The sequence below is a fragment of the Coturnix japonica genome, chromosome 4 (assembly GCF_054131305.1).
Source record: "Coturnix japonica strain WE chromosome 4, WE-NBRP24, whole genome shotgun sequence".
Taxonomy (NCBI): domain Eukaryota; kingdom Metazoa; phylum Chordata; class Aves; order Galliformes; family Phasianidae; genus Coturnix; species Coturnix japonica.
Genome location: NC_140666.1, coordinates 69,217,068 through 69,232,451, shown reverse-complemented (window position 1 = coordinate 69,232,451; position 15,384 = coordinate 69,217,068). Strand labels below are relative to the sequence as shown.

The following is a 15,384-nucleotide window of genomic DNA, read 5'->3' as shown; positions in this document are numbered from 1 at the left end:
TTAGTATTTATAAGTAAATTGTTCCCGATTACTAATTAGTTCAAAGTTGAGAGTAAAGGAGACAGCAGCCTCATGACTTTAAATATATACCCATCACTTCAGAATGTTTAGGACTCTGTCTCAGAGCTTTTCCATTTGGAAATGCTATAAGTCAGCAGATTTCATTTTACTCTATGGATGGAAAGTAATCATCAATCCACTAAATTCTATTGCAACATCATGTCTTTCTTCAGTCCCTGATGATCTTCTTATCTGCAATATATGCCAGCAAGAAACTGCTCTGATGATCATCTTCAGATACAAGATTATAAAGTTTTTTTTACTTTCAACCTTAAAATGAAATTAAAGGTATTTTTAATTTTCTCAATTAGTAGCAACAGAGATGGACAAAGGAGATTCCAAAGGGTATACTCATACATGATAGACATAGCCTATGTATGGTCAAGAGTTTGTCAAGGGTTTTGTGTGTGTGTGACCTAAGCTGTGCCAAATTCTGATATTTTGTAAATTTGTATGTAAAGAAACATGAAAGTGAAATAATGCAAATTTTAAATATGCTTTGTTTCTATTTTAATTCTACCCAATCCAAAGGACACCATCTCCAAGCCAAAAAGCCAGGAAGGAGCCACCCTGTCTGATCAAGAGAAAGGAGAGCCAATGGCTGATGGCATCAATGAGGATAGTGCTTCATGCCTCTTCTGCTTTAGTCTTCAGGAAAAAACTAAAAGTCAAGTTTCAACCAGGTGAAGATTATAATTAATGCAAGAAAAGGGGGGGCAAATCTTGAATGAGGAAATAAAAAATTGGGAGGGTCCAGTTATTCTAAGGTAATCTAATATCTGTTTATTGTTATCTCAACAATAACAATAATAAGGGAGGAAGCCCTTGAAGCCCAGGAAAAAGCAATTTTTATGTCTATGCTCAAAAAGAGAGAAGGTAAGAAATGATACAGAATGTAATTTGTGAATTATTTCAGATGACTTGATTGAAGCAGGAAATGCAAGTCTGCTGATTTTCAGCTTACAGTTTAAAACAAATATCAAAACAATTGTCACAGTGTCAATAGGAGAAAATATAAATCATAAACATTTTGGAAATATATCTTATAGCCTACAGTAACAAGTGGGATCTGGGGATCTGAGAACTAATCACAGCTTTTAATTCCTCTTGTTACACTGCCTAAAGAATTCCAAGTGCAATGTTTTGAAGTGTGTCAATTTTCTCGGTTTCTACAAATCCTCCAGTAGCACAAATGGGCAACTCATAATTACTACCTTTTCATCTCGTCCTTTATCTCTGGCAAGTTTTCATGAACTGTTGAATTATTTTAATGATGAGTTAAAAGGTATTACTTCTTAGAAGAAACAGTGCATGTGTTCAGAACTATTCTTACACTATGTATTTAAAATTTTGTATACTTTTGTATACGTTTCATAACTTTTGTATATGTTGCTTTACAAATTCTAGCAGCAACAGCAAATTCTATGTTTTCAACTGCTCTTTTAGCCTATTGAATTGGAAAACAGTATTAATTTTATGAAACCTCTACCACTATCAATTTCAGTCTGAATACATTTATGAAATATATATGACTGCATTGATTTAATGGGACTTTGAAATAAAGTCAACTTACACTAAATTCCCAAATTGTAACCATTATGAATGGGTCACCTTTCAGATAATAATAAAACAATAAAAAAAATTGCCTGCCGAATTATGGAAAGCAGAATGAAAATCATGTGAAGTTTTGAATATTTTCAGTCAAATGTGATGTGCAAGAAAATCTCATCTGCACACCTGCAAAGCATGGCAGAATGAAATAGATGGAGAGACCAAATATATATATATGTATATACATATAAGTATATAAACATATATATTTACTTTTTATATAAATATTTTCAGTATGCATATTCTCATCAACAGACCCTTCATTCTGTTTAGCCAGAGAGGGGAAAAGGAGGGTGCAGCTGGTGCTCTCTGTATTCACTGTATCTGTAGCCTGTGTGACAGGCAGAGTTTGTATGAATATCTGTTGTATATTCAGGTCTGTGTGATGCCATATTATCAAAGAAAACAGTGGAGGAAAAAAGGTATGACTTAACATAGCTTAACGTGAAACCTTAATGTCATTAATTTTTTCCTCCACTGTTTTCTTTGATAATATGGCATTTTTGTACAAGCAGATAAGAATGTCAACAGTCATAATCATCCATCATTTTTTGTTTTTCTAGCAGAGGATATGACCTATACTAATTCAAACCACTTTTACTTCCAATTAAGATGTTGGCTAAAAAAACAAATGTGATTGCATAAAATGCCATGAAAATAATGTAAAACTATATAGAAGAACTGAATGATATCTCGTATGTAGTTCTGGTGTACTCAGACATGAGGAAATAGGTAGAGTACTATACTTCTTCCATGGCAATATGCCTTTTCTTCAGCTTTGATAATTTATCCATCCATTCATACTGTCATGCTCAGTATGTTGTGGATAGAGTTATTGGCTAAACTGGCATTCATTAAGAGTGGAGGACCATTGTCTGAAGATTAGCAAAGTGGAAAGGTTATTCTGAGGACCTGGCACACATTCCAAAGTCATTCCAGATTTTTTTTTTCTTTAAACTCACTCTAGCAAGTTCCTGAGAATTGATGAGTGGCTGAAATGTTGCTTTTATTTATTTTATCCAAAAGAAATATAATTTCTTCTCTTTCATACAGCTCCACTATATGTTTTACAGTAATGCATGAGGATAATGAGATTGGATTCAAAACTTCTAGTTTAGAAACTAAAACAGTACTGTTAATTAATGAACTACTTTCCTTGATGCTTTTCATCAGTGTTTCCTTGATGTCTGGGATAAGAAAGAGATCTTTTGCATCTAGATTTTCATTTATTTATTTATTTGTTTTAAGTGCGTACAAGTACCAAAGCTTGATAGACATTCATGATGATATTAAGGGACAAATTATATAAAGAGTCTCCCCTGGAGGACTTCCACATAAATTTAAAGATTAAAACCGTGAGAGTTTTTAGAGCTTAGAACACTTAACCACCAAGTGTGAAATAAACACAGTACTTTAAACCGGATAACAGAGCTGCTAAAAAGTTATAAATTTGCTTACCAGAAACTTTAAGCAATTAACAATATTAACCAGAAAAATATCTGATGATGTTTCTAAAATATTTTCCCACTTTTAAAAAATACTAGGTCAGATAAAAATTTCTCCAATGAAGTACAGTCAGTCATTCATATTATAGTATCAGAATGTAGATGTGTAGACATTGATTTGAAAGATGTCTTGAAATATATAGTTAGTACAATATTTCTCCAAATCTTTATGAAAAGAGTGATGAGCAGATAAATTTTACTGTCTAAGTACTGATGGAAATATGAGGAAAACTTTCTGAAACCAGTATGATTGTTCTGATCTGATGTCTGTGGAAATGCAAGCAGGAAGTAACCATAAAAAATAAACTATAAAAAAAAATAAATAAAAACAACAACAAAACAGAAACATCACACTGCAAAGCAACCTCCTTAGTAGTGATTTACCTCTGAGATAACTAATGGTTTTAAAACCAATTAACGTTCTTGAATGCAGTCTTTTCCTCCTTATTGCTATGAGTTCTACGATCTGGTGAACTGTTAAACTGCCAGTTTAAACAAGTCACTGAGTAAATCTTCACATGAACAGCTGTGAGGATGATAGGGTTATCATTAAAATATGAAAGCTACAAAGAGTTTTTTGTTTACTCATAGACTTTTTAAGAATAAAACTTCTAATAGTCAATTGTACATGAATGGTAACAACTTGAAGGAAATAGGTGTATCTTTGATACTTCACATATATATGGACTTATCTAAGAAAATTCTATATGGATGTCAAAGATATACATATGTGAATGGGTTCATGCCCTCCAGTTCACCAGTAACTTATGGAGGTTAGATGATGCAAAAAAAATTACAACTGTGTATCAATTTGCTTATGTAAATAATACTAGTGATCAGAAGTACCTTAAACAGACAAATACACTGCTCTCAAATACATATGCTTTAGATATCACAACACAGTTACAAAACTGATTGAAGTATTCCTTAGTTTATTGCACCAGCTGAAATAATAACAATTAAATTAGATTTAAAATATTTTGTACTAAATAATATATGTGTATGCATATATTTATAATAAGAAAGAAACAATACAAAACTATTGTAATGAAAAACCTTAGACAAATTATTCTACTTTTAATGCTGAAATCAGAGTGGGAAAATCCAGGACAGCATATTATTTTCTTCTAATTGCGTTTCATAAACACAGGAGTTGTAAAAAAACAACAGATGCTAAGAATTTCTAGAGATGTGAATCTTTGATTTGTTTTTATGGCTCTGACATTTAGGCTGTGGGATTCAAGAGGAGATTCCAAACCAAATGTTTTCATCTTCTGACTCATTTTTGCCTGAAGGAAATACTAGCTCAAAATAAATAAATAAAAATAAATGAGGAGCACCAGAGGATTAGTGTTAGTCACAGTTTCCTCTGGTGGTTCTGCTTTTTTAATCATGAAATGTCTAACAGTTACTCTCACTTAGCATTATTCGCTTTCTCACACGCACACTGCACTGAGCTTGAATTGCCTTTATTTGTGGCCATATACAAAGGTTCACAAAGTCCCTATAAATCATCTCACTTGTCTAATACTGCCTTTATGGGGAAATTACTTGTTCACTGGAAGTCAGCAGCATGTAATAGGAAAAAGATAGCAAAGAAAATAGGGAGGAAAAAAAAAACACTAAAAAACTTACAGGCAAAATGTCATCAAGTTCAATTACTCTGCTCAGCAATATAAGCACATTATAGTTTCTGCACATAGTGATGAATACAGCATATATTCTGCACTGAACTGTAAAGGCATCTGCTCCCATGGGGAACAGATCAGGTTACAGACTAAATCCACTACTAGATTTTTGGAAGATCCTATGGTGAGTCCAAGGGCACCAAAATGGGGATTATAGTGAGCCCTTATTTGGTTACCTTTCAGGCTACGTTTTGATTTTGAATAATTGGCAGTGCTGGAACTTCATTTGCTCTTATATTTATAGGTTCCACTGAAAAATTCAAGGATTCAAGGTCTTTGTCCCCGGTAACATCCTTCTCTCCACACTGGAAAGATATTGATTTGATGGGTGAGGAACTGGTTATGAGACTGTACCCACAGACTATTGGTCAATGGCTCAGTATCTGGATGGAAATGAGTGATGAGTGGCAAGTTTGCAGATATTGTTAAGCAGTGGTTTCAGTTATGAAAAAGAATTATGTATTTTCCAGAGTAACAAAGCTCTGAAATGGTATGATTGCAGTGGAAACTGACAGTTGGTTTGATTCTGTCAAGAAGTCATTAACAAAGTGAGTTCAAATCACATATAGAAACAAACTTGGATGCGGTAAAATTATATACCTGTTTGCAAAGGCGTAAATAACTTAATAATGTGCTAACCAGTGAGAATCAAGCTCATTATCTTTGATAAAGCCACTAATTTCTTGTTTGTATACATATATTTTTCTCTACTTCAATTCAATATCAATATTTGTTTTACTTTTTTCTTTTTTTTCTTCTTTTCAGTTATTTTCTTTTAGATATTTCCCAGATACATAATCTGGAAGAAGGAGAAATAAATACATAAAATAATAATGGAATTTTAGTAGTTTTCTGACTGCCATGGAGAGTGGCTTGGAACATACATCTATTGAACTGTTAGCAATTAAATTTAGTGTTTTCTGTAGCAAAGATGATAGACTTTTGAGTTTATGAAGCCCTATAAGGCATTGGGAATTGTGAATTGTGTGAATCCATTTTGATTATTGGATGGTGCCACACATTACAGGCAGTAAAGTAATTTGGTGAGTTTTAGCAGGTAAACTTATCAAATCACACCACTGTCAGTAGAGTTTGTGTGGAAATGTCTTTGCTGTCAAAAACCTGTGCTCCTTTTTTGTTTTTTGTTTGTTTTTTTTTTAACCAAATATCCTTCCAGTAAGTAGGTTTTTGTGGGAGATTCCCTGAAAAAGCATATGTCTAATCCATACTGAAATACAAAGGTGGATACAGCCAGTAGTATACATCTTGTAATGCTTCACTGTGTGGGTTGACAACCCCACCAGTTTTCAGTATACAAAACATCTATCCAATCGTTAAGAGAACAGATATTTTGCATATGAAAATTTGATTGCAAACCACATGTCAGGGGCCAAAAGCCACTTTTATGAATCCTTCTCTTTGTCTTGAACCAGTGACTGCACCATTCAAACTCCTCAGCTCTCACTCATTTATTTACCTCATAAAACAGAGAAAATATTCTCAGGGGAATTCAGTGACCTTCCCTCCTTCCCTATCTCCTTCCATACACGTGAATAAAAAAGTGCGAACATGAAAATAGAGAATATAATTCTACATTGTCCAACTTAAAAAAATCATGAGTTAGGCCTCAGAAAACTGGATTCAAGTTCAACTGATTAAATAATAAGTATAGGGGTAGAATGGCAGAGGTGTGACTGATGTTATTGTGATTAACTCTGTAGAGTTTACATTATAAATTTTACTTAATGCTTTCAGATCTAAAAATAAGAAAAGCTGGAATCTCATACAGTAATAGCATCTCAACATCTAGTGATTTTATTGAAAAATACAGTATACCAATACTTTCATTATCACCTTATAAGAAATTGAACTCTATGATGATCGTGTCCTTAGTACTATCATTGATGATCTTTGTAGTCTATTTCTAAGAATAATGAAGGCACTGGACCATTAGCTCTCTACTCATAATGTTTCTCAAACTTTATGATGGCTTTTTATACCTTCAACTTGTTGACATGTGAACTATGAACATAAAATTTCAACTGAAAATCAAAAAATACCTGTATGAAAAAAAAAATAATGCATTTTTACTATAAATCTGATTTGTGATTTTGGAAGCTGCTCACACTAAGATGAAAAAAGGACAACATGTTGTGATTAAGGGACATGAATGATATGAAAAGCAATACCAGAATATTGTTTTAGTAATGCTACATGGCTTTAAAAAACACATGAATTAGTACTACGAAGCTTTTAGTAAGAAATTCTAGTAAATAATATCACAATCTGTTTTCAAACCCCTTGGAATTATAGAGTAAAAATATTTGTTAACATGAATTAATTATTCGAGTTATTTGTTTAGACATTATTATTCTCTCAGTCTTGCATGATACTACTCAAAGGCTAAGCTATGTCTTCTTGATATTTTTTTTAAAATGACTTAATGTAGGACACCCATATTTAAGAATCGTAAAAGGTGGTTTAGATGGTTATTTTCTTTCAATATTATACTCTATTGTTTGAGTCCAGGGTAACATGGTGGCTGTCAGGTTGAGAGACTAACTCATCATCCTTGCAAAAAATATTTCTCAGACAACTGATGTCATACAATGCCAAGTTATCCTGAGATTCATTGTTGGTGTCTGGTCAAATCAAGAATAAAAATCACAATGCAAGACTTCTGTCAAATCAAATAATCTCTTTCCGTTTCCATCTTTTTCTCAGCTCTGCTATGGACACCTCATCTTTATGGATGGTTAAGAACTAAAGAGCATGGTTTTCAGGTCCATTCTTTCCACCTCCAACGTAGTAGAAGTGAATAGTAATAATAAAAGAAATTGCAACAATAACTGTAGCACATTATTATTAACTGTAGCTTATATTATTATCTTTTTTTTTTTTTTTTTTTTTTTTTTTGCCTTCTCCCTGTCTCCCAAATCCTCCAGCATCATCTAAGCTAAATGCCTCAACCAACATGGAGACCTTAATTTAATCTTCAGTTCCAATACATGCATTTGGGATCTAATGCTGAATTTGCACACATAGTTCTTTCCCCTTAAATATGGCTTATTTTTTATTTCATTTTATTTTGCTTTTTTGCTTATTACAGGGCACAGAGCAGTGGGATGTCTTCTGAGTCATACTTAGTAATAAATAGATGTGTATATCCTTTTACCTTTCAAGTTATTATGGTTCTCCAGCTCTACACTGTTTCTCAAAACTGTCTTGAGTTTTTAGAATTGAGTAATAGAATTATTTTCAATTCTTTTCATGGCATCTGATATTGGTGGCATCTTATTTTCAGCAACCTAATCTGAACCTTGTCTTTCTTTTTAGTGATGTTTCTAGGTTTGTCTGGAAGCTCTCTAAGTTAAATTTTTTTCTACTCACCAGTCATTAACATAAAGGCTTATGGAAGTTATTATCATGCGAGTGTTGAGTCTTACAGTCTTTCTTTAAGTCCCCTCTACCTAGCAGAGAGCTGTATGAGAAGATTGACTTCTTCTAGCTTTTCTGAAGATGAATGCCAGTGCTCTATTTCATTCTTCACAACCTTTGAAGATGGGTTTCTCCTTTCAAACTTGTACATTAATTCAAAATAAAGAAGGTTAATTAAACAATTTTCTTGTTCCTAGCAATAATCTTTCTTATCACAGAAACACCAAGGCTGGAAAAGACCTACAAGATCATCCAGTCCAATCATCCACCTATCACCAATATCTCTCACTAAACCATGTCCTTCAATACAACATCTAAACATTCCTTGAACACCTCCAGGGTCAGTGACTCCATCACCACTGCTTGACCACTCTCTCAGAGAAGTAGTATTTCCTAACGTCCAGCCTGAACCTCCCCTAGCACAGGATGAAGCCATTCCCTCTAGTCCTATCATCATTTACATGAGAGAAAAGGTCAACACCAGCAACCTACCTTCAGGTAGTTATGGAGAGCAATAAGGTCTCCCTGAGCCTCCTCTTCTCCAGACTGAGCATTCCCAGCTCCCTCAGCTGCTCCTCAAAAGGCCTGTGCTCCAGACCCCTCACCAGCTTTGTTGCCCTTCTTTGAAAATGCTCCACGGCCTCAATGTCTTTCTTGCAGTGAGATACCCAAAACTGGGCACAGTATTCGAGGTATGGCCTCACCATAGGGGGGCAACCACTTCCCTGCTCCTGCTGGCAATGCTGTTTCTGATACAAGCCAGAATGCTGTTGGCCTTCTTGGCCACCTGGGCACACTGTCGGCTCATGTTCAGCCGAGCATCAATCAGTACTCCCAGGTCCATTTCCTCCACAGTCTTCCAGCCACTCTGCTCCAAGCCTGTAGCATCACCCAGGGTTGTTGAGGCTGAAGTGCAGGACACAGCATTTGGTCATGTTGAACCTCATCCCATTGGCTTCAGCTCAGCTCTCCAGCCTGTCCAGATCCATCTGTACGGTCTTGCTATCCCCAAGCAGATTGACACTTCCAGCCAACTTGGCGTCAACTGCAAACTTACCTGTGATCTAATTTTCAATCTGTAATCAATTGGCTAGAGATTTATGGAATATTAAATTTAAAAGAGATGGGGGGGATTAAAATCAAACTTTTCCTAATTTCTTACTGTTTCTTTCATTACACACAGGGTACTGTTAATGCTTTTCATCAAAAGTATTTTTACATCCTGAGTCAAAATAACGTATCTTCAAGAAATGGAAAGTCTTCCAGGAGGCTTTCATTTCATCCACTTAGATGCTATACTAAGGGACGTGGTTAAGTAAGGAAATACTGGTGGTAGGTGGATGGCTGATGATCTTGGAGGTCTTTTCCAACCTTTGTGATTCTTTGATTCTATGAAAATGAAATCTTGGTTTCTAGTTATTTTGCTGAAGCTACCCGGGATGTGCATATCTGCATATGAATCTGGGATAACTCTGTTGCACTACTCTACTTGCAGAAAATAAACAGTTTAGGCATTTCTTATTTCTGTGTGTGGGGGAAAAAAAAAAAAAAAAAAAAAAAAAAAAGTATAAGAAGGGCTAGAGGGAAGAATAATATTTAATGATGATTTTATGTATGTACATACAAAATAACTAGCATAATTTGTTTACAAAATGTTGAAATTATTTTTATGCACTTTAATTTTATTTTTTTTTTTATTTTTATTTCTCATTAATATCCACATGACAAGTCAAGAAAGTGAAGAAATTGTTGATCTGTTATGGGTTGGAACTTTTTATACCATGATTGTATGGGTATTGCAGTAGATAGGCAAATTGATTATAATGAGACACCAATTTAAAGCACTGACTTACATATTTTCAAGCATACCTTTGGGAACTTATCCAAGTCCTATGTGTACTTACAGAAATATTCATGCACACTATTTGAAAATGTTATGGTCTGGTGCCCATGATAATTATACTCTATTACCATGAAAAGAGAATGAATCACATAAAAGTTTAAAATATGGTCTCACAACTGGTAACAAAAAAAAAGCACCATAAGCTAAGTTCATAAACACTCAGAAGATTAACAATGTTAAATACAATATAATACTTTTACAGAGACACTTCTTAATTCAGTACTCTCTAATTGCTACACCAAACAGTGAAATGTTTATAGTTCATTTAGTGACACATAAATAAATAGTGGAAGCTTAAGGATAAGAAATGGAATGCAATAAACATATTCAACCCTTTATTTTCTAGAGGAATTTAAACATCACAAAAATATATATTTCTGTTGTTATGGTGTAGCTATTCTCTGAATTTTAGAGCACTTGGGAAAATCATGGTATGAGGGAACAAGAATACAAAATAGATTATTGTAAGGTGTTTTTTGTTTTGTTTGTTTGTTTGTTTGTTTTATTTGTTTAGTTTTGTAGTTTGATAATCTACCCACAAACTATATCAATATGAAAATTTTGTTTACAATGCCTTCTATTCTGAACACAACACATCTAAGATAAAAAAAGTTCAGTTATAATATGTTAATATGTTGACACATACACAGGTATAATAATGTAGAGAAATGCAAAAAATTCTTGAAACGTTCAATGCACTGATAAGTCATATATATAATATAACAAATGTCAGAATTGGAAAGTTTTCTCATGACTTCAGTTTTTCCACATCTGACATATAAGCTCAGCTTTTCCAGGTCTGTATTTATCTGCATGTCTTTCCTAATATGTGTGTGAATGAATTCAAAGGCTAATATTATTGCTACTTTTATCTACTCACTTCTCCAGTAGGACAAATAGGAGAACAAGCAGAAAACTGTATATGTTTTTCTACTTCACACTAGTTAGCATGCTAATGATGTGAAGCTGTCAGAGCTACCAGCACCTCAACTTGCTAATGAATTCCTGTACCACCTGAGTTTGGATGAAAGGGATAAGTAGACAAGCTGAAACTCCAGTTTCCAAGGAGACAACCCTGGAAACATGTAAGAAATATTTAAGCAGGTCTCCAAGCATTGGAAATCTGTTTTTCTTCATACAATTAAATATATATATATGTATATATGCTGTGTGGAAGAGGAATCTGTGCCCTCTGGGCTCCATTTTGAAGCTGAGATCTTGTGAGTTAGTGTGGATTTTGTCACAGAGTTACACCGAGGCTTTTGTTGGTGAATGATGCATTCCCTGGAATATGGAGTTATGTGTTGAATGGTTATCATTCACAGGGACAGAGCTGAACTCTGTTCTGTGCATAGTCATCTGTCTAGCTATATATTTGTTTCATTGTTCTTATTTATGGCCACAAGAAAGTATGTCATCCTCACTTAAAGTAACCTACATGAAATGTTCTGTGCTAACCTGCACTGTGTATGAAAATAGAAACAAACTGTAGAGGGATGCTGCAAAAACATTTTATGATGCTTGAGAAAAACATTAATTCCCTCAGGCTTCTCTTTCCTTAATTCAAGGTGCTGCATATGGGGAGGTTTTTAACAGTACTGCATTCTGCTTTTCCATTCCCACGTTGCCATGTGCATCTGTTGTTTCCTGCTAGCCTGCTTTACAACCAATGCTGCAACATACATAGTCTGTAATGGAAGATTTCAGAACTGTTCAACCAAATACTTCTCCAACTTTTTGCATATTCAAGGGAGAGGGAGAAAGTGAGTTTCCTTCCAATCTCTCTGTGACTTCATGTTTACAATATATATACATTTGAAAGATGAAGGACTGTTAGGTATAGTTCACTTACAAACACCTGCATCCTACTGGCATCAGTTGGTTAGACACATAATTACCTTAGTGGATCAGATCTTTGTTCTTACACAGCACAGTTCATATAAGTAATTGTATAGGTTCATATAAGCTGTTGAAACTACTTCTCTGATATGCAATTTTGAGAACTTAATAGATTGATCCCATCTATACTAGTCTTCTCCAAAGATTTTTTTTTTCCATTTTTTATCTTGGATACACAAATTATGAAGAAGCTTGACAATAGCAAATAAATAAATAATAATAATAATAAGAAAATAAAATATATATTAAAAAAGTTAAATATAATTGATCAAAGAAAAACTATACATATAGAACAGAAAACTATACATATACACAGAAAAAATGTATGGATATTCTTTAAGGCTAATCATTTTGCAGAGGAAAGATTACATAGCAAACACCTACTTCTTATGTAACAACACTGTATGAAGGGAAATTTTTTTTAAGTAAATGCTTTATTTGAAATATTCATTACAGCAGTTGAAACAGAGAATTTAACTTTAATATCCTCAAAATGTAAAGACAGCTCAGAGTACAAATTTCAATTAAATCTGACAAAGGATCCAGGATATAGAAAACACAAATATGACCACTTTATCACATTCAAAAAGAAAGTTGGGAGGTGACCTTCTGTGTGCATAGAAAGGCACTAAATCATAGCATAGACAAAAGGTAACAAAAATAACTTTTAAGAGTTGTTTACCAATGCAAGAAGGTAAACTTTTATTTATGACATTTATTTATGAAATATTTATTTAAAGTTGTTAGGTAAAGCTATATTTATGACATTTTGTAGCAGTGATGACAATTACTGAGTTCTGAAAACTGCAAAGATCTGCTTAAAACCAGTTCCAAAATGTATCAAAATAGTTTTCATCACTGTAGAAATTAAGACACTCCTGTCAAGTTGTAGTTGGATCTACTGAGGACTGGTACACTTTTCTGTAAGTGTGATTACTAGCTTCTCCATTAGAGAAATTTACTATCCTGTGAATAATCAAAGCAAGTGATCTAATATTTATTTGTGATTATAATAGCTTCACCTTTTGAATAATCAATTAACTGATTGATAGAGCTGTATAGATTGAAATAACTGATAAAAAAACTATGAGCAATGTTTATAAGCATGCTGCAGGAGAATTATCTTTGTTTATTCATCTAACTACTCAACAATAGTTGTTAAATTTACTTTGTAGAATGCAGTATCATTGCCAGGTCTGTTGATTTCCACAGAAAGCTGAGTTTACATTTGATTTCCTCCTCAGCTTTTGATTCCTATAATTTCATTTTAAAACCATGACTTTTTGCTAAATTTAATCTTTTTTAAGATTTGGACTCATTTTACTATTTGAAAGGAAAATCACAATATATTTCCTTTCTTGCAATTCCTCAGATACTTTATAAAAGTCTGAATTTAAATGATTACTTTTGTCTTCCTCATAGTATTTGGGAATTTTTCTTTACAACATAAAATACAGTGTATTTCGTAAACATGTAAAGTAAGAAAATCATAAGGCTTTGTATTTTGCTCATGGTTGTGTTTCCTCTTAAATTGATTTTGACATTATAAAAGCCAGGTGTTACGGGTCACAGACTCATGCTGGTTTATGAATACCCTTGTACAACAAATTTCTCCAAAACATCTCTCACCTTTTCTTCAGTTTGCAGTACTTCACTTCTATTTTTCTTTTTAACACAAGGAGCATTTGCTACCTTTCTTTTACCAGTAAGTCTGCAGAAAATCCCATAGCCATGTTCCTGATCAATAGTGCATGCACCATATAGTACCACTGTGCTCACAGAGATCAGAAGATTATCTCTGTTGTGTGAGGCATATACATTTACATACACTCCTCCTTATTTCTCCCAGCTGGACTGATGAGTTTATCTGAACTCGGAGTAGCTATTGTGTACTGAGCCTATAATAGTCCAGTAATAAGTCACACTGATGGACATGAGCAGAAAAATTATACCATGGTGGTAATTTGGCAATAATTTTGTGCTCTTCCGCAGGAGAAAAGTGGCATCTTGAAGTGCTAAAGGCAGAATATGGGTTAGAAATAATTTTTACTTAGAAGAATTCCTGTATTCCATACCTAAAGACAGGAGCAAAATAGAGTTAGCAAACAACAGCTACTGAGATTACAGATTGAACTGTTGAAGTGAAGCATTACTTAGAATTCCTCTTGGATGATTTTAAGGAATGATAGTGTATAACTATCCCTTGGCCCATGAATACAAAAAAAAGAGAGACCATGCTCCAAATACATTTTATTTGTTCAAAGTTCATGTGTTTGAAAAATCAACCTATATGACAAGTACATATCAAAAATCCATTTTACAGTCCAGATCCACATCATGCTGTGACTGCTTTTTGCTTGTTCCTCTTTTCATAAAATTATTTTGAATCTGTTACTGTATGAATATGGTGACATTGAGGAGCCATCACAGGACATGCTCTTAAACAATCACATGGTCCAAGAAACCATAAACTTAGTCATCAGTATAATCTAAAAAACAGCAACAGCAACTAAACAGAATATAGAATCTGAGCTCCCACCTACAAGGAAAACTTTCACCCTAAGCACTCACCAGGCAGAGGTTTTAATTGTCAGCCAGGAAGTTTCTTCTGGCTGTGGGTTTCTCCTGAGCTTGAGGAAACTAGGCTGGTGAACAAACTGATTCTTTTCAAGGAAATATTTGATTTTTCCTCCTGAAGAAAACAACATGCAAGACACCCCCCTTGAAGTCATTCCAATTACTGAGATTCAAAGCTTTGGTTGCTCAAACGAAAACCTACACTAGTTCTATTCCAAATTCAGAGCAACTATAAAGATTCATAGCTTCAGAAATGTCAGTAAACTTGCCCAATTTAACCTGTCAGAGACCATGATCAATCAAATCCAAACAGTTCTGTGAGAAAATGGCAGAAATTAATTCTGAAGATACATCAATGTTCTTATTCGGTTTCATCATATGTTGTTTTTCTATTTCTTTCTGAGGCCAGAACATCAAGATTCATCACTTTTTCTTAAGAAAAAGGATGAACTTTCACTTAAGGACACTGGTAAAGTTCTAATCAAAAATACTTTTAGGTGACAGCTTCCCAAGGAGTAGTTGATAGCACATATTATTCCATTACAGAGCAGAGGTTTTCTGGCACTGGTCCTAACACTGCTATTCCCAAGGGTTTCAGCTTATGCCCCTACATTACCTAGCAACCACAAGAAATGACAAGGATATAAAGGAGCAAACCATGTTGACTCAAAATGATTGGGAAGGTGAAAAAATACTTTGGTCA

At 33.9% G+C, this 15,384-nt stretch overlaps 1 long non-coding RNA gene across 4 annotated transcripts in view; it reads left to right on the top strand.

The window, feature by feature from the left end:
* The window catches only part of LOC146761118 (uncharacterized), a 37,168-nt gene extending 27,567 nt beyond the window's left edge, over positions 1–9,601 (top strand). For 3 of the 4 annotated variants that reach the window (XR_014945454.1, XR_014945455.1, XR_014945453.1), the window contains 2 exons: positions 592–743; positions 5,109–9,601. This is a non-coding gene — a long non-coding RNA (uncharacterized LOC146761118). The remainder of the gene's footprint in view (positions 1–591; positions 744–5,108) is intronic. The other variant, XR_014945456.1, reaches the window with a different exon arrangement.
* The last annotated feature ends 5,783 nt before the right edge of the window (positions 9,602–15,384 follow it).